The sequence below is a fragment of the Pleurodeles waltl genome, chromosome 12 (assembly GCF_031143425.1).
Source record: "Pleurodeles waltl isolate 20211129_DDA chromosome 12, aPleWal1.hap1.20221129, whole genome shotgun sequence".
Classification (NCBI taxonomy): domain Eukaryota; kingdom Metazoa; phylum Chordata; class Amphibia; order Caudata; family Salamandridae; genus Pleurodeles; species Pleurodeles waltl.
The window spans coordinates 530,830,784-530,851,048 of NC_090451.1; the positions used below are offsets into that span (position 1 = coordinate 530,830,784).

Here is a 20,265-nt window from a genome sequence, read left to right on the forward strand (position 1 = left end):
CTGCCCGGAGAGAAGCGTGAACGTGAGCCTATCTTGGAAAAGTAACGAAAAGAGATACAACTGAAGCCCAGTTAAAGGTTTATTGGCTGTGCACTAAGCCACCTCAGAGTCTTGTCCAATAGAGGCTTAGCTAGCAACTTTTTGAGACTTTAATATAGCAAGTTTTAGGTGATGCAAGTTTAGTTTAGTTTGTCTTTCAGCCCCATGCAGATCAGTTTTCCATTCAGCTCTTTGAAGTCTGCTCTTGTTTAACAGTTCAGTTACTTTAGGCCCAACATTACTGAACTGTTGCCCTCCAATATTCCTGATGATGATCTCTGAAGACCTGCAGTTCCTGTGCTCCGCTGTTGAAGGCTCTGCTGACTGCTGATTCATTTAGGAGAGGAATAACCAATGTGCATTTATTTTTCTTTTGCAGGTCTTTCCTTTAGAAAATCCAATTGCATGTTTATGGTTAGCTGGTTTAGTTAGATGTTTTCCAAATTAATTTTTGTCTTATTTTTATTTTTGCATGCAGCCCACACATGCTTTCTGCATTAGATTTTAGTTGCTAGGATGTCTGGCCCAAATTTTTATTTAAATGTATATTAATTGATTGTGATTAATTCAACTGCACAAACTAACTAAATGTAGTAAATGTATGCTGTTTCTATCATTCACTTAATTCTGTTGTTATTCTGTGTTGTCCTTTTGGAGTGTTTAATGTTAAATGCATTGGCAAGATTGAGATTCTTTAAATGTTTTGGACAACCTGTGTTGTTTTTGTACTGCTATCATTTGGTCCTGCACATCATTTACGTGACCTTAGCATTGTCGATTTAAGGGCAATAAATGTGTAAACTTTACTAAACTGGTGTGGTGATTCATGGCCACATAGGTCATGGTGTGTTTAAATTACTGACTCCTCATTACATATTGTTATTGTTTGATGGCTATTGATTCTCATTGTTTATTTGGATGATCTCAATACTCCTGTCTGAGTCAAAAGATTTGAGTAGACCTCTGAGGGTAGTAGATGTCACTCCCCACTTACGTGTCACTTTATCATAATAATATAAAATAATATAAGGTCACATGCCCACAGTCCCATGGGAAACTTGCAAGGGTGGCAGTGGATTAATCAGTAAGGAGATATGGGGCAGTAAAGTGCTACGAAAGGTCTCACATGAGAGCAGAGTCTCTGTAGGTCGCACAGGGGGGTAAGAAGAGCAAAAGTGAAGTGGGCCAGCAGAGTGCCAAGAAAGGAAGGAAGCGGAGAGACCAAGAAATGTGGCACGGAGTGAGGGGGTAGTAGAGTGAACTGAAAAGTGAGCGCTATGAGGCTGCACTGTGAATACAAATAGGGGCACAAAGAGGCAGGAAGGTGCCCAGAAAAAATGAATTGTAGCACATGGCAGTATATTTCTTAAAAAGGGGTTATAAGGCAGGAAGCTACCAGGAAAAGTGTAAAAGATGAGCGGCGAAGTGCAGAGGAAGAGATACATGATGGCAGCGGGCCAGGAAATGTTTGAGGGAAAGAGAGTAGTGCCCAAGGGCTTTGACACACAAAGGCGGTAGAATTCCCAGGAGAGGCGGCACAGGAGACTGCACAGTGCTCGAGGGTTTGCACCGGCTGACAGCAATGTCAAGATAAGGTACAACAGATCAGTCATAGCGAGCAACCATAAAAGGTGACACAGGAGGCCAGGACAGTGACAAGAACTGTAGCAATGAATCAGTGAATGGTAGCAGAGTGCCTAAGGAATGTGGCATAGGAGAGTGGGATAGACGTGGGAGATTGGTAGATGGATGTCCTGAAAAGGGAGCAAGGGTTTGCAGCACATTCCAGAGAAGGTGGCACATAAAGGCAGCAAAGGACACAGGCATAGGGAGAGAGATGTCATAAATGGGCAGCATTGCATGCCATGAAAATGACTTCAAAAAGCAGCAAAGTGCCCAGGGGTTTGGTACATAAAGTTAGTAGAGTGTCAGGAAATGGTGGTACTGGAGGACAGCAGAGTTTCAGAAAAAGTGTCATCTGATGGCAGTGCACTGCCCATGGAATGTACAGCATGAGGGCAGTGGAGTAACCAGGAAAGGTCCAGATGAGAGCAACCAAGTGCCATGAATAGTGGCAAAGGAAAACATCAAATTTACTAGAAAAGGAAACACCAAAGGGAAGCAGACTGATGAGAATGTAAGTATGTTACACAGGGAAACTTAATTAGGTCATCCCAATACCAGTACCTTCAAGGGTGTGGATTTATGGGGACCTTCGTACACAGTATATTTAACAAGGTAGCCAAACTACAATAACTATAAGTCGTGCCTTCTCCATGCACTGCTTATAACTTCATATTATATCACTTATACCATCTAAAATATTAGAATTTACAACAGCAGAAATGACATTGCAAATCAGGTCTTGTGTGAGAACACAGTGCACAGTAGATTGGTGAGTTATAGGTAATATAGTGCGGATACTGAGTTCAGTGTGTATGGAGGTGAGTAAGGTATAATAATTTGAAGGTGTTGCATAAATTAAATTATTGGTATAAGTATAACTTTAACATTTCTAGTTTAACACGAGCCCAGGGAAGGCGGTGTCTCCATTCAACGGAAAAAGCCTAACAATAACTATGAGACCAAACAGGAAAAACATATTAAGGTCAAATGAGGATGAACCTTATATGAGTGTACCCAGTCAAACCTGGTTGTCATCACTTAGCACGTTCTTAAACCCATCAGTTAATGACGCTATACCCCTCCTGCATAACTTTAATAATTTGCTATTGCAAACAAAAAAGGAAAAGATCAAGCATCCTCAAATCAACCCTAAAATGATGGAGGGCTGGTTCGATGAAGAGTGTTTGAAGCTAAAAAAGACCTTATCACAAGCATTGAAGAACCGGCACTTGAATGATTCCAATGAGCAACATTTTTATGGATGTAGGCAACAGTACAAAAAATTATTAAGATACAAAAGGAAGATATTTCCACATAAACTTTGGAAAACTTTACTGCAAGCAATAACGGCAGGGAACTCCAAAAAGTTTTGGGAGATAGTCAGGTGGGGATGCGAAGGTCCCCCGAAAAACCTAGAACTGAATATCAACCCTCAACTTTGGGTAAAGCATTTTACTGCCTTGTATCAGGAAGTGGCCAAGACAGCACCAGGGATGACCAATAACCCAAACATCCTCACTCAAGGGCTGGCAGGCAGAAATCAAAGATTAAGTAAAGTATTTCCTCTTCAAAAGACTCACGCAGCATCTTCAAATCGGCTTGTTAGATTGGTAAACGAAACCCAGAATGTACTAGTCTCCAACGAATTTTCCAGCACAAATTCCACGCAAGTAGCCCATGTCATTCCACGTGCAATGAAGTTAATATCGGAATTCAGTGAAAAAGAGATTAAACAAGTCATCCTCCTCCAAAAGCCGCATAAGGCTGCAGGCCCAGATGGTATCCCTTCAGATGCTTACCGTAACCAGCTAACGTTATGGTTACCTGCTCTAGCCCGTCTATTCAACAGTGTTTGGCATTACGAGGTAATCCCTCCTTCTTGGAAGGAATCAATAATCGTTCCAATTCACAAAAAAGGGCCTCGGGACATGGTGAGCAATTATAGACCTATCTCACTGCTTGATAGTGTTGGAAAGATTTTTGCCAAATTGATTCAGTCGCGTCTAGACCAATGGCTAGAGGACAGAGATTTAATATCAACACACCAAGCTGGTTTTAGGAGAGGCCAAAGTACAACAGATCAACTTTTTAGGCTAAACATGATCTGCGCTAAATACGCCACCCTTAAAAACTGTCCATTATACCTGGTCTTTGTGGATCTCCAAACAGCCTTCGACAGCGTAAATCGCCAAACATTATGGCAGTTATTGTCGGACATGGGCATACAGGGAAAAATCTTAAGGCTGCTAATTCTATTGCATACAGGAAACACTGCCAGGGTCAGATATACTACGAGAAATGATTATACGGCTGAAATTCCAATTGAGCGAGGTGTAAAACAAGGCTGCGTTTTGGCCCCAACCTTATTTAATTGTTATATAAATAAAGTAAGTCAAGTTTTGAAGGAATTAAATCTGGATGTGCCAAAACTAGCCAATGAAAGTATACCTATCTTGCTCTTTGCTGATGACGCTGTATTACTGGCAAGAACAGAGATAGCAATGCATGGACTACTTAGGGGCTTCAAATCTTTTTGTACCTCAAGGAGCATGGTAATCAATGAGGGGAAAACAAAGTTTATGATTCTCAACCAAAAACAGACGTTGCAATCGACTTTTAGGGCAAATAATAAGCCTTTGGCCCGAGTGGCCACCTATGATTACCTGGGCTGCAGACTAGATGAAAAACAGACATGGAAACCACAAATCTACAAAAGTAGAATTTCCTTGGCCCAACAAGCTGGAGCAGTACTCAGATTTGCAAAAGCTACAGGCAATCACTCCATGAGCTCTGCACTGCTTGCATACAAAACAAAAGCAAGAGCCGCAGCACTTTACAGCGCAGAGATCTGGGGATTCAGAAAGATTCCATCAATACAAGTAACCGAGAACAAATTTTTACGCCGATTACTTTGTCTAGGTAATGCCACACCAATGAATGCAATAAGAATTGATCTACAGATGAGAAAGGTTGAGGACTACATTGCTCTGGCTCCAGTAAGATACTGGATCCGTATTTGGACAAAAGAGGCTCTCAAACCATTTAGAGACGTACTTAAGGACATCATGAAGCTGCAAAACCATCGGAAACTGCCCTGGTTCAAACATATCTCAACTATCCTGGCTGCTATCGGCCAGGATGACTTTTGGCTCCATCCAGAAAAAATCGGAAGGCCTAGTCTAGCTGTTATAAAAAAGGCATATTGGGAGCGAAAGACTGAGATTATGTGCGAGTCATTTAGCCCTTTATTCAAGCGGTACATTTTGTTTAACCAAGAGCTTAAACCAGCAATATTCATAGACAGTATTTATCCGGAGGAAAAAAGGGCTCTCTACTTTAAATTCCGTATGGGCACACTACCAGTGACAGCGGTGGTCAACAGATGGCAATCCGCTCCTCCGGGTAGATTAGAATGCTGTCCATGCCTTCATGGTGGTCCGGAAACACTTTCCCACTTCCTCTTATTATGCCACTTTACGCTCAAACTCCGTAAACTGTACCTTCGTCCACTTTTCAGATCTTACCGAGTTAGGAAGTGCAAGGAGGCGGAAGCGCTATGTATGCGTTCAGATGAGAAATACATTGTGACAAAGGTCTCAACTTATATCTTGGAAGCATGGAAATTACGTCTATCAATGCACCCACAGTTGGCATAGGCACAACAGCCTATGTTATCCCGTAGCTATCTAGCTTGGGAAATCGGTGCAGGGTAGTGTAAAACTGGGTCAGGCCTCGGGCTTTTATTAAATGGTTGGAAGGCACTGCAAGGTCCCAAATGATTCGTCCCAGAATAAGACATTTTAAATATTAGATTTATAATGTTTTTCTAGAATAAGTTAAGTTTTTATGTAAATTATGGTCATATCAGGTTTTACGATAATGCATGGTAAATTGGACACATTTTGGTACATGTTAAATCAAAAATTCAAGTATAGTTTCCTTTTTACTGAGATGTTTTATTCAATGTGATTTTTATTGAGTTTGATGGATTGATATCTATTGTGTGATTATTGTTAAGGCCGGATAGGCTAATAACAATTAAATAAATGGTAAAAAAATGGTAAATAACTTTAACATTTCTCATTTTTATGTAGTTTTAAGGTTGCTTTGTACCTAAAAAATAAATCAAGTTATAGTAATTTAAAGATAATTATAAATTTAAGGTGCAGCTATAAAGTTTGGGTTGTATAAAATAATACACTACTTTTCCTAACTATAACAAAGTCCAGTGTCGTTGAGTGGAGTGCAGTACAGTAGAGTGAAGGAGAGTGTCGTACAATGTACAATGTAGTGTGGTAGATTGTAATGGTAGAGTGCAGTGTGATAGAGTGAAGTAGATTGGAGTAAAGTGGAGTGTGGTACAGTAGAGGGGCATCCAGTAGAATAGCACAGACTGAGTGGTCTAGATTGGGGTGATGTACAGTACAGTGAAATAGCGTACAGTGTAGGGAGGTAGAGTGGAGTGGCGTAGGTTGGAGTGGCTTAGAGTGGAATAGTGTACAGTACAGGTGTAGAGTGGAGTGGTGCTGAGTAAAGTCGCATAAAGTGGAGTGAGGTATAGTGTAGTGGTGTACAGTGGAATAGCATAGGGTGGAGTGGCACTGAGTGCAGTGGCATACAGTGGAGTGGCATAGATTGGAAAACCATACAGTGTACTGGTGTGCACTGGAGTGGCTTAAGGTGGAGTGACATAGAGTGCAGCTGCAAAGAGTGGAATACCATGGAGTGGAGTGCTGTAGTGTGGAGTAGGGAAGAGTGGGGTAGGGTAGGGTGTAGTAGCGTACAACAGTGGTTCCCAACCTTTTCACTTCTGTGGACCCCCACTTTATCTTTACTGGAACCCGGGGACCCCCATTGAGTCCTTATTAGAATCCAAGGACCCCCTACTGAGTCATTACTGAAAGCTGTGGACCTAATCAGTTAATATTATTTAATTTTCTAAGTAGTCGCGGACCCCCTTAGGATGCTTCGCGGACCCCCAGGGGTCCCAGGACCACAGACTGGGAACCACTGGCGTACAATGTAACAGTGGAGTGGAGTAGCATACAGTGAAGTAGTGGATGGAGTGGTATAGAGCAGAATAGAGTTGAGTGTAGTGGCACTGAGTGGAGTATTGTACAGTGGAATAACATACATTGGAGTGGTGATAATGGAGTGGTGTCGAGTGGAGTGGCATAGAGTGAAATAGAATAGACTGTAGGTGCGTAGAGTGGAGTTTTGTATAGTGGAGTGGCATGGAGTGGAGTGGCGCAGAGTGTATTATCGTAAAATCCAGCTCATGGGGTATGTCAATGGCTCGGACTGGGTGCGGTGTAGTCTCTATACAGACTTTGGTGCTCACCAATTGGTTCAGTCAACATTGTCAGTATGTCAGGATCAATAATAAATGCTGCAAAATTCTTGTAAGAATGACAGTCAAAGGTTGTCATTTCAAAGGTTTATATACAAAATAATAGGATGTTACATTAAGCATGCCATAAGTAATTTTAGCAGCAGAGCATAAAATCACGAGTAGAAAGAACTCATAATAGTTCTAAGTAAACCTGCATAGATTTGCCTTCTAAAAGTGGGGAAAAGAGTCTTCTTCATACAGAACTCTTCCTGTCCTTTAAAGGACTTCAGACAAAGACATTCATACATTCTGCACAGGTACATGGTTCTTATGATAGACACCAATAGGGGACGCGCAAGAAGGAACAACTTTCTACAGAATACATTTGAAGATTCTCTCATGGTAGTGATACATTTGGGTTTCAGACACTCTCATTGTTTATTCAAGCATCTCAGTTGACACATTGTATGGAAGTAGTCTGGGATAATTGAAATGCTCTTGGTCAAGTACTATAATGAGGGAAAGTCTCTGTGAACACTCTCTTTTTATTAGTGTAAGTCTCGCAATTCTTTATTTAGAACAAGAAGATAAGCAATTGTCATCACATGATATATTATAATGGTGCAAAATGAAGGCCAGTATAGGTTTTACGTCAGATGATGAAAAATGACTCCTGCAACCCCCCTCTGATGATTTCTAAATCATCACCAAGGCCACTGGAATTATTCAATAGTGCGGCCATGGCGATTATCATATAATTATAGATATGCCGCATTTGCCACATAAGCCATCTTCTACCACATACTCTGCAGATTTAAACAAAATAAATTGTTTCTAGCTCAAACGGTTTAAAAGTTACTAGATAATGAAGTGACCACACAGTGTAAGGCCCTTTGCAAAGCTGGACATGTCACCTTTTTGTTGCATATTACTATATTTGGGGCTTAAAATGGCACTAATGAGGTGCAACCACTGCCCAGACAGTATTACCACATTTATAACTAATGAAATAATGAAGTAATACTATTATAAAATGTGTCACATTATGCCACATAATTTGCCTTTTCTTGCTGCATAATTTACTCAACTCTGTCACATAATTTATCGCTCTCCTGCTGCATAGTTCCAGTGGCCTTCACCATCACTCTGGCTCTTTATTACATAACAACATTCATTACATTTGGATTCTTGTTTTTGATTCTCTCACATCCTTCAGGGTGTCATAGAGTTCACCTTGCATTTCTTCAACCTTTACGTCATCTCTGTCTCTTTCTTCCTCACGAGCGGTTAAAAGCAATTTTAGTACTCCTCCACCTAAACTACCAAGCCACTCTCCCACCTTAGCAAATCCGGTTCCAATATATGCAAGATAGATCCTAACCCTTCCCAGGCTCCTGACTCTTCCAGCTCAGTTAAATGTATGTGCTATGTTTGTAATGCTGGTAATATGTGCGGTATGCAGGTGCAGCATTCCCGAGCATGAATGCAAACTCTGCCTTCCTTCCCAAGGAATAAATCCAACACAAGGCGATTCTGAATAATCATGGCTCTCATTGCAAGAAGTTCTTTACTAATTATGTTTAAAGCACCTGCTGTGTTAGTGGCAAGACGGTCAACTAAGAAGGACAGCTTTCTGATCTTTACATCGTTTAATGCCACTCCCATAGACAGAATAAGAGCTTCAAAAATAATGCCAAGAATCTGTTTAAAGCTACGTTTACTCTTCCATATATTGCTCAAGAGGAAAATCTAACTAGAGCTGCATACCAATTACCTGTCCAGTTCTGTGGTTACTGAAAATAAACTGACTTGCCACACACGTAAAAGATACCATTTATGTTTACCTCTAAATTTGAGAAAGTGTTTCCCTTAACTAAATAATTGTGGTCACATTTGCTCCATCCCTATTTCTCAAAAGTCTCATTTCCGTCTGACAGCAGTACTATCCATTAAGATCCCTTCTTGATGACATCAATACTTAACCTTGAGGGTGGTTCCTTTAGAATCTCTTCGCCTTTCCCAATGATGTGTTCTGCACTTGCCGTTCTTTCCCTTTTTTCTTCATCTAACCTTACACAATCACTCAATTCATCTACAAATACCCTCTCATCCTTGTTAATTTTGCAGGTTAAATCATGCATGCTCTGATTAGTAATAGTCACAGGGGTAAATAATTTCATCATATACTCACAATGATCTTGTTTTAAACCCTTTGTATGAGCAAGACTCATGTTTAGTAGCCCAGAAATACAGATTCTCCCCACTGACAGCTGACACATTTCTAATGGATCATCAAAGTCAGAATAAAACAGTTTAATTGTATCTTTCTGACAGAAAACATTTTAGAAGACAGAGCAAGAGAAATAAGTGGCTATTTGTCAGGTGTTGAGTTCTGGTACGGGTCAGGAGAATTTCAATACAGTGTGGTACCAATACAATTAAAGGGTAACCCATCACAATCCCCTCAGTTTGCTGAATGCTAAGGCTCACTGCTACAAGTGCTCTGAGACAACCAGGCAACGCGCTGTCGCCAGGTCAAGAAAAACTGAGAAGTATCCCGTGGTCTGGTGGTTGTACAGACACAGCATACCCATCTCTTTTGTGACAAAAGAGTACAAATTATTTTGTATAGTCTGGCATTTCAAGAAATAATAGGATGAAGATTCTTGAGCTCTCAGAAAAGCTTCCATGCTTTCATTATCCTATGGCACCAGGTCATTGACATCAGTGTGCATCAGCCTCAGTAAAGGCGTCGCCACAAAGGAAAAGTTTGGGATCCATTGTTGGCAGTGTCGACCATGCCAAGAAAATTCAAAAGTTCTCTCTGGGCAGTTGGGAACTTCATCCTAAAGACAGTCTCTATGCGGTCGCGGGACATTTGCCTCACTCCCTCCTCTATCTGATACCCCAGGTACATGACCTCCCTCTGACAGTACTGTATTTCTCTGGAGAAATCTTATGCCCATTCTCACCCAAATGGTTGAGCAGAGTTATTGAGTCTTGTCTGCAAATGTATTGTATTAAGGTCAAACTACATGGTAACTAGAGAGACTCCAGGTTCTTTCTGAGTATCTCATTGACATAGCATGGACTTTCGTTATACCGTTCTGAAGCAGGGCACCGTATGAGTGGCTTCTCTCTGAACTGGAATGCGAAGAGAAACTGGCTCTCTTTGTGTCATGGAACTGAGAAGAAGGCTTGTCAATTACCATGAACCACTCAGCCTCTAGGGGATTATGGAACAGAATAACAGCAGGGTTTGGTACCACTGGTTAGCTAGGAATGACAATTTGGTTATTTTTTCAGAGGTCTTGAACGATCCTCCTCTTTTTATTTGCTTTTTGTAAGGTCATGATTGGGAGTTACATAGACTCCCAGTTACTTTCTTTAAGATGTCTTATTCTATCATGCTCTGAATCACAGGGGTGATCTCTATGTAATCTTATGGGGTAATTTTACAAGGGTGAGTCTGTGGAAAAACAGCTTTGGGTTTGAGGGTGATCTTTAGGGTTATAGCACCTTTAATTAACCCAATCCCTCTTCTTGTGAAATCCCAGACTTCCTTCCTGACTGTCTCTCTCTGATCCACTGGCAAGTCCTCCTTTGTAATGGATGTGGACTGCAATTTAAATATGGCATCAGATGCTTGTTAAATTCCGACCCCATCCTGCATGCAATAGATGATGCAGGTGAATTTACAAAGAAGGTTATGACCCAACAGGTTTACAGGGCTAGAATCACAAATCAAAAACAGATGTTGCTCTCTGATGTCTCCTATTTTTCCTGGGATGAGGGAAGTAGTTTGGTCAGTACGCTGTTAATTTGTAATGTCTACAACTTGGGTTTATTTTCCCAAGAGGGGTAGGGTAGGGACCTTAACTACTCTAACCATTGAATAGGTCCGGTATCTGTTAGGAAAGATACAGTATGTCCTTCGACTGCTCCATTCACATATGGTCCACTCTGATCCGCTTACAGGACTGCACAAATTATGCACTCCTTCTACCCCCTGAGGCACCATCATAGGTCTTGGTTGAAATCGAAGGGAGTCTCGAACGTCATGGGGACTGGACCACCTTGAGACATCAATGGGTTTTGGAGTAGCCTGTGGTTTGGTTGGGGATGTGGAGCGCCATGCTGTATCTGCATTGGATTGAAGAAATTTGTCAATAAGCCAGATTTAGGAACTTTCTGGGCAGCTATAGGGGATCTCTGTATTAGGGGCAGCTCTACCTGCCATGTTGGACTCACACCCTGGGGATCCTTCATGATTTAGTCTTGATTGTAACAGTACTGCGGCTTCCAATGCCCCACCTTGTTGCAAAAGGGAAAGACAGTAACATTCTTTAGAGGATTTATGAAGATGGGTTCTGCCCATTTAATCCTCCTGGATGTTTTGCTTTTTGATCACCTGGTTTTAGACCTTTTACTCTGGTGGAGCCTCATAACCTATGATTCACCCACAGTAAACTCATGGTAAATGGACTGCGCATGTCTACCGCCAACATCCGCCTTTTAAGTTAAGGTTGCTCTGGAACAGCAAGGTTAAGAGCCACTTGTTGGTTACACATGAACACGTATGCACAGATGTGTGATGGCTGTGCGTGGGAGACTCCTGTTGTGCACATCTCAGCAACTGCGCACAGGTATCCTGGCACAGAAGGAACTCTACAGGACTGGGTGTTGACCTGGGATAGGCCTTATAATGTTAGTGTACACATATAGGGAAAGTCAGTGTGGGTTTACTGTCTTGTCTGCAGTGACACCCCATTATACACTTAAGGGGAAGGCTGCCTCAGAGTGCAGCCCCACTTCCCATGCTCTACAGACACCAGAGTTGTACTGATGTACAGTGTAACCTGTGTGAAAAGAGCAATGCTGCACATCTGTACAGATTAAGGGTCAACCAGGAATGTCATATTTCTCCGGCTCAGCTCAGGATCAGAACCCAAGCCTTCTGTCACCCTGCTAGTCTGGTTTAATTACCTTCCTCTCGAGCTGCAGGAAAAAAGGCCTCCCCCACAAAGGGTACAATTGACAGTGCTTCAGTCAGCTCCTGAGAAGGAAAGGGGGGAGAGGACTGCTCTGCATCTATCAGCCAGCTGTTACCTTGTGCAAGGAAGAGGGTCTGCCAAAGCCCACTAAACAAAGGCGGGAGCCCAGACCTCTGGACCCAAACCATGAGGGGGGCTCCTTCAACATTTTGCTGGGGAAGGCTCTGGCAGTGATGTCAGTGAGGGGTGGAGCTGAGACCTCTGGAGCAGATGTGGCAAGTGACTACGGGTGACACCATTTTGAAATATCCCAGCAGGCTATGCAGGAAGGTTGGGACAGGGGTGGAGAGGTGATGTGGTACATCAGGATAGACCATAGAAACATCCCTGCTGGACACTCCCACCCCCACTTAAAAGGTCCTGTGCAGGGGAGAGAGCTCTCTCTTGGGTGTGTTTTTGTGCTGGGCACTGGAACTGGAGGTAGGCGCCGTGGACAGCTGAAAAGAAGAACCCCCTGGCTGCCATCTGGACTAAGGACTCTGACTCTAATTGAACTCAGGGCCAGTGGGGCACTCCCCAGGACCAGGGAAGCTGGTCCCCTTAAACCTACTGAGGACTAATTGGGAAAAGAGTAGGCTTCTGCTCCAAGAAGGAGAGAAGCCCAGAGGAAGAGCAAAGAGAAAAGCCGCTGCAGGGAGCCAGTGAGGCCTAAAGAAAGTGCTCCAGGTGGCTAGGGCTCACCGCCAAGAGCAAAATAAGACCAAAAGCAAGAAAAATTGCCCAGTAGGACCCGAGATCAACATAAGGAGGGTTTTGACCTTTGACCGTCCCAGCACCAATACGGAGTGCGTGGGGGTCCTTTGCAGGGTTGATTTCAGTCCCCTGGAGTGGCTCAGAGGGGTTGCCTCCATGGAGGAAGAAACAGCGGGGAAGTGCCATTGCACTTTACCCGTGAGAGCAAAAGGGGTCCCGAACCGCATCCCTGTGTCCTGAGAAGAAGTCTAGTGCGAGGGAGTGCCATTGCACTCAACCGCTCATGGCAGGAAGGGGCCTAGGGCCCCATACTTGGGCCCTGAAGAGAAGACGTGCGCAAGGGAGCACTGTTGCGCTGCCTCGGTGAGCCAGCAGGGGCAGCCGGAGTTGGGAAAGGGCATCCCGAGGAAAAAGAGAGTGGCACCAGGCGACCAATAAAAAAAAGAAAAGAAAAACAAAGAAAGGAGAAGACATGTCTCTCCTCTGCACAGCGGGAGGGTCACTGATAGACTATGGAAGCGCCCCAATGCCCTGTAGTGCTTGCATGCTTATTTTAAAAAGGGAATCACTCATTTCTGGCTTGTGGTGGCCCCAGGATGACGGGGTTAAAACCAACTGTCATCTAAAGTGAGGGGGAAGCTGCAGGAGCAGCGCAGCCTCCCCCCGAATGTTTTTTTATTATCCCTAGAGTCCCCACCTTAAACCAGGTGACACTCAAAACAGACAACCTCTCAAGGGTTTCAAGGTATTTCCAGGCACTCCCCAGGCTGAAGCATGTGCTCTGTTTTCAGCTGGGCGAGGTTAATTCATTTTGTGGTTTGTCCTGCACTCAGTGAGTTAAATGATAAGTCTGTACTGGTTGTTTGACCTCCTGTCCAACTCCTGACTGAGTTTCCTCCTTGGAGAAGTATTAATGCTGTACTTCCAGGCCCTGGTGGTGGGTCCTGAGGTATATTTGGGATAGGTTGACTCTGGATGGTACTAACAAGTGCTTCAGCCTGGGAAATTATTGCAATACTTGGCAAAGGCAGGATACTTATTACTATGGGCAAGCGGGTCTGAGCAAAGGATGTATAACTTAGGGGTGCGTGGACTTCTGTAGAGGATTCTGCAAACGTTTCTGTATCGTTCATTAGTGAGGCTGTAGGACTTGCTGCAGCAGTCGCCGCATTATATGGGAGTGGTCTTGTGCTAAGCAGTTCATCTACAAAGGCATCTTTTGCCTCTCTATCCATATGTTTCCTTCTTTTGTTTCTCCTTTTTCCTTTTCATTGCTTTCTATTAGGGGATAGGCCCCAACAGTTCCAATGACTTCCTCCCTCCATTTCCTCTGTCCTTCTCTATCCAGGGTGCTTCTCCATGAATTAGCCCTACTGCATATTTTCTTTTCACTTGCCATTTGCTCCCAAAGACTTAAGGCTTTGAATTGTGAGGGCCTAGGCTGTGGTTCTAAGTCCTACATTCTTCTTCTCAAATTCTTTATTCAAGGGATGTGGAAAGTGCTAATCAATGGGAATTGAAGTTCCTCATCTTTGAATGTGTGTTCGTGCCACTGACTGAGATACAGGCAAGTTTGCAATCCTTTCTTTGCTGCCAATACCCTAGCTGGAAGACTTTTGGGAGGAAACTTCTTCTTATTTACGTCCTTCTCCTTTTTTGACAATGAGTTCCTCATTTTAGCAACGTCTCAGCCACTCCCTGTTTCAATCTCTCACTTACTCTGCACTAACAAGCTCATGATCCATCTGCCAATAACAGCAAGTCTCTGTCAAAGGTGACCCTATGACAGCGCAGCTAAGGCGTGTGACAACCAATCCCTGTTTTGGCACCTTGATGACGCAAGGCTCCAATACCATCAGATCACTTCTGAACCACTTTACAAACCTTTCATTATTTACCTTCGTCAACTAAACAAGGATTTCTAAAGCAATAAGAATGCTACCTATTTTCATACAACAGTGAGCTCGTGCCATGCGAAAGTTACTATAATTAGCGCGTCCACCCATGTGCAGTACGGAATGAACTGCCACTGAGCGCAGTTAGTACACTTGTGCAAGAAAAGATTATGGTCCTAATTGTGTTTGGTGGTAATTACCGGTGACCGCCGTGCTGGCACCCACCAAAAGACCGCCACTTTGTACTTATGAGTACAAAAATACAACCCGCCAAAAACAGCCAATTTCTTGAAACCACCAGGACCAACGATGGTGGAAAGCCAGAGGTCAGCAACCTGCCACCGCCATGCCAACAACAGACTGTCTACCAAATTATGACCCACAAATCGGCATCGCTGTCATTCAACAGTGGTCCACCATTGGCGGTACGGACCGCCATGCTCAATAATGGCACCTACCAATAACAAATGCACACATAGGACATTACGAAACCCTCACACCTGAGACACATACACACACTCGACACAACCACAAAACACCACCATAAAACACACACACACATCCACCATCCTTTGCAACGCCAATTTGACGCCTGCCAGCTACCAGACACTCACTACGCCCAAGGACCATAAACCCATCACACACAAGTGCACACCACACACGTATCACACAAGTCTCACACACAAATCAACACGCTCTAAGCAACAACCAAACATCCACATTCCAAAACCACATGTACACACACACTGCACAACCTCAACTAACTCCCCTTCACACTACTCACATCACACACCATGGCACCCCCCAAGCACCCCCTCTTCACTGACAGGGAGCTGTGGACCATGGTGGACGAAATACTCAGGGTCCAGCCACAGCTGTTTGGAGCACGGGTACAGCAGACACCCATCACCCGGAAAATAGATCTATGTCAGAGGATTGTTAAAAAGGTCAATGCAGTCGGAAACCATCCACACACAAGGGACCACATAAGAAGAGGTGGAACAACCTCCGGGTGAAGGTATGTTCCATAGCATCACAAAACCAACTTGCAGTACACAAGACTGGTGGTGGTCCTCCCCTCCTCCACCCCAATACAGCGACTGGGAGAAGAAGGTCTTAGCTATCATGCACCCAGAGGGCATCAATGGACTCACTGGAGGACTGGACTCTGGTCATTCACATATACTCACCTACCATTTGCTACGTCTGTAATGCATATCTCACCCTACCCCGGTCACTACCACTAAACACCCTATCCTATACACAACACCCATACCCCCTGCATGCCCACACCTCCCCGACAACCCCCAAACTATCCCTGTATGCACAATGTCCATCCCCGGCATGGAATATTGGCTACACTACGTTACCCACAATGCACCACCAATCCCTCAACTAACAATGCATGACACCCATCCCTAAGGGCCCCTGCATGCAGATAATTGGGGATGTAAGCACACCAAACAGGTGGCAAGTGCTGGAAGGGATATGGAAATGACAGGATGGGGTGCAGAAGACAGGAGATGTACATGCCAATGGCAACAACCATTACATTAACTCATATATTACGTCTATGATACAAAGGGACAGTACTGTCAATGCCATATCACTTCTAACACTACTACAACACCATCATCCACTAGCCACACTGCCCATATATTGCAGGAGTCACAAAACAATATTTTTACTACCACACAGGTACCACTGCCCATGCCACCCGCCAGAGGTGCTAGGAAGTACCACTCCACCAGCAGAAGAAGGCCCCAGTGATGACAGTCCAGCTGGATGTCTGGACCCAGATGACTACCCTGGCCCATCCCACAGCCCTGGACAGTCACCCTCCAGAAGCCCCAACCAGGGCATCACTAACACCCCCACCACTCAGCCACCACCAACAGCTGTGGACCAATGCCCCCACACCAGTGTCTCCAGGCCACTGACGGTCTGCCCACCTGTACAGGGACCAGAGTCACCACCCATCGCCAGGCAGGACGATGAAGGTCTCAGTGCAAGTGGGGCTGGGCGACCTGTGCTAGGGACACAGGCACAGGGGCCTAGGGCCACTGGGAGGGTATCAGTGGCCCAGGGGGGTTGTTCAAGGAGGGACTCAGATGCCCATGGGGCCATCTCAGAGGTCCTGGGGGCATACCACCACTCCCAGGACAGGATGGGCCAGATCCTGCCCATGTTGCAGGAGAACCAGAAGCTGCAGGTGGCACACCAGCAGGAGGCCATGGAACAATGGAAACAAGTGAATGCCAGCATGGCCTCCATTGCAGAGGTGCTGCTGAGGATGCCCAACATCATGCCTGAGTCCTCTACCCACCAGCAGTCCACTTCCACTAGCCAGGATACAACCCAGCCCTCAACATCAGCAGCAGCTAGGGGAATGGTGGCCCTGCCAGAGGACTCACAGGCCACCAGCACCCCTTCCCCTGTAGCCCAGGAACCCCCTCGCAAATGTGGCCGGAGACCCGGACATCCCAGTGACACTGTAGCCAAGACAAGTCACACTGCCAGGAAGTGACTCTGCCCTGAACTGTCTCAAAGGTGTGCCATTGAGCCACCTTGTTGACTATCCACTGCCATATCTCCATTTTCCTATGGCCCCATGAACTCTGCCCCTGTGCTACCAGCAGCTGTGGACATTGAACTGAGTATATCGTTCAACATCTGCCCACTCCCTTGCACTGTCCCATGCCTATTGTTTCACTCCTTTAATAAACACTGTTTGATTACACAAACAGATGTTGTCATTTATTCAAAATGCTTGCAATTGGAAAGTATCATTCATTATCAAATATGTACATATGCAGGGAAATGTTGCAGGGCTCCAATGTTGAGAGAGGGGTGTGGTAAGTTCTTGTCACAGCTTTGGCCAGGAGTGTCCACAAACATCACCTTTCCCTCCATGATGTAGCCATAGCAAAGGGGTAGGCACCATTACAACACCTGTCAGCAACAGACATTTAACACATATTTACTGCAATATGCTCATACAACACAAGCCTCATATGCAGTACGATATAAACACACAGCCCATTGGAGCATCTGATGTTAGAAGATATGCAATAACATACACAATTGTGCCCTACTCACTACTCAAACCTGTAACATTACACTTTGTCCAACATGATCAGGTACAAAGGGCAGTACAAAATGAAACATATCAACAACGACAATACTGTCTAGCCATTCCAGTAAGTGAATATTACTGTCACTCTTTGCTCGACCACCAGTATTGTATCCACAGCAACTATATACATTAGACCTCCACACAAAATCCTTGTCATGAATCCATGGTAAAATAATACATACTGTCTAATGTAGCAATTGTTGCAGTGCAAAACAACAGTGAGCTGCCTGAATATCACGCAGCAGATGGCCAACAGTGGGTCCCCACAAAATCTGATGTATGCACACTCCTGCCCACACACCACAGTGTAGGTACAATGTCCACCATCAAATGAACTACTGCACAGTGTAGTCATATACACAGTGCAACATTTACCTGAGACTCATTGGAAATAGAGCTGAATCAGATGATTCCTGGAGTCCACATCTTCCCCTCTCCTTCTCCTTTACTGTCCTCCATCCCCCGAGTCCCACAGGTGGCGGTGCCCCATCCTCCACTTCCAGTAGTGAAACATGTCTCCTGAGGGCCAGATTGTGCAGCATACAGCAGGCTACTATGATCTGACACTTTCTTTGGGGAGTAGCACATGAATCCTCCAGACATATGCAGACACCTAAATCTGGCCTTCAGGAGCCCAAAGGTCCTCTCAATCACTCTTCTGGTACGACCATGGGCATCACTGTACCGGTTCCCCTCCCCCCCACGTCCTGGGATTTCTCACAGGTGTCAGAAGCCACTGCATGTTAGGATAGCCAGAGTCACCTGGGAAGACGGGAAAAAGGTAGCACATGACACACGTTGTACAATGCCAAACATGAGAAAGTCATGTAGCACTGCAAATCTGTCACATGCACACTCACCTGCTGGCAAGGCTCTCTCTCCCTGTAGTTGTGCCATGAGTTGTGGGACGCTGCTGTTCCTCAAAATGTAGGCGTCATGGACTGATCCAGTGAATCTTGCTGCCACCTGTGAAATGTATTGATCTGCAAGACACACCACCTGCACGTTTATGAAATGGAAGTTTTTGCAGTTCCTATACACTTGCTCAGTGGCTCTGGGGGGCATAAGTGGAATATGTGTGCCATCAATGGCACCAATCACATGAGGGATGTTAGCTATAGCATAAAAATCAGACTTAACAGTGGTAAAACTTGATCTTTGTGGAAATTGTATGTAACTATGGAGGTGTTGCAACAAGGCAGTCAGGACATTTGCCAAGATGTTGCTGAACATTGGTTGTGACACACGGGATGCCAAGCCCACAGTCGCCTGAAAGGACCCAGTAGCCAAAAAATGTAGGACAGATAGTATCTGTACTGTAGGAGGGATAGCATAGAGGTTTAGTTTGGCAGGCAGTAGATCAGACTCTAATTGTGAACACAGCTCACAAATTGTGGCACGGTTCAGCCAATAGCTGAAGAAAACGTGGCGCTCTTCCATGGTAGCCAGGTCAACAAGGAGTCTGTACACTGGTGTAGCCCTCCCCCTCCACATGGGTCGATGGCTATGGAGGAGCAAACACAATGATGTGTAGAGGTCAACTGTCTGAATACAAGTATCATATACATTCATACACAACTCTGCACATGTATTACTGTTGAATGTTGAGGGCAGCCATTGCCCACATTTATGACATGTGTAGGGATTGGTGTGCCAGGGACATGTACACCTGTAGGCATAAGTGCTACCATTATATTGGTCATGGCATGTGTAATTTCACCATTTGGATACTCATAGGTTTCATTATGACACCATAAACACTGTCCCTGTACTGTATATCCACAAGTTAAGCTCTTAATATGGCAGCCGCCTGTCCTACATGTGGAGGACAGTTGGAAGTGACATTATTCTGCTGGCGTTAGTCTTCACAGCGGTAGGTGGTCAGAACCACAGTGCAACTTCCCATTAGTTAACATTGGTGTCTATGGGGAACAGGGGCCAATCATGATCACCTCTGGTGGTGATGGTGCTCACCGCCGCGGTCCTCACCGCCATTTTGTGTAGCCCTTGCTACTTGACTCCTGCACTTCAAGACGGCCAATACTCCACTGCGTGTGCTGCTGTGTCCTGCCTCTGGTTGAAGTAATGGCACGTGCTACAGTGGAACGGGCTCCGGCCTTCACCTCGGATGAGCTGGAGAAGCTTGTGGACGGGGTCCTATCCCTGTATGCCAAGCTGTGTGGGCGACCAGAGGACAACGTGAGTGGCATTATAGCATCCTAGGAGTGTGTGCCAATGCAGCGGATGCATGTGTGACTGTTGGATGTCCCAATGGATAGGTGTAGTGTGTCAGGCCGTATGTGTGTAGGGGCATGATTGGGAGTCATTGTCAGAGGTACAGATACAAGGCTTGTCGTATCCCATGTGTTAATGTGGCAGCTAAACCTACAGTAATTTCTTCTATGTGTCTCCCATGCAGATTAGCACCTATCAGTAAAAGGAAGTGCGGACCCTGGGGGTACTACAGCCAACATGGCGCCCACTGCTGGA

General features: G+C 44.8%; 1 protein-coding gene across 2 annotated transcripts in view; it reads right to left on the bottom strand.

Moving 5' to 3' along the window:
• IL34 (interleukin 34) overlaps positions 1-20,265 on the bottom strand; it is a 458,594-nt gene that overhangs the window by 34,355 nt on the left and 403,974 nt on the right. The gene's annotated exons all lie outside the window — the stretch shown is intronic.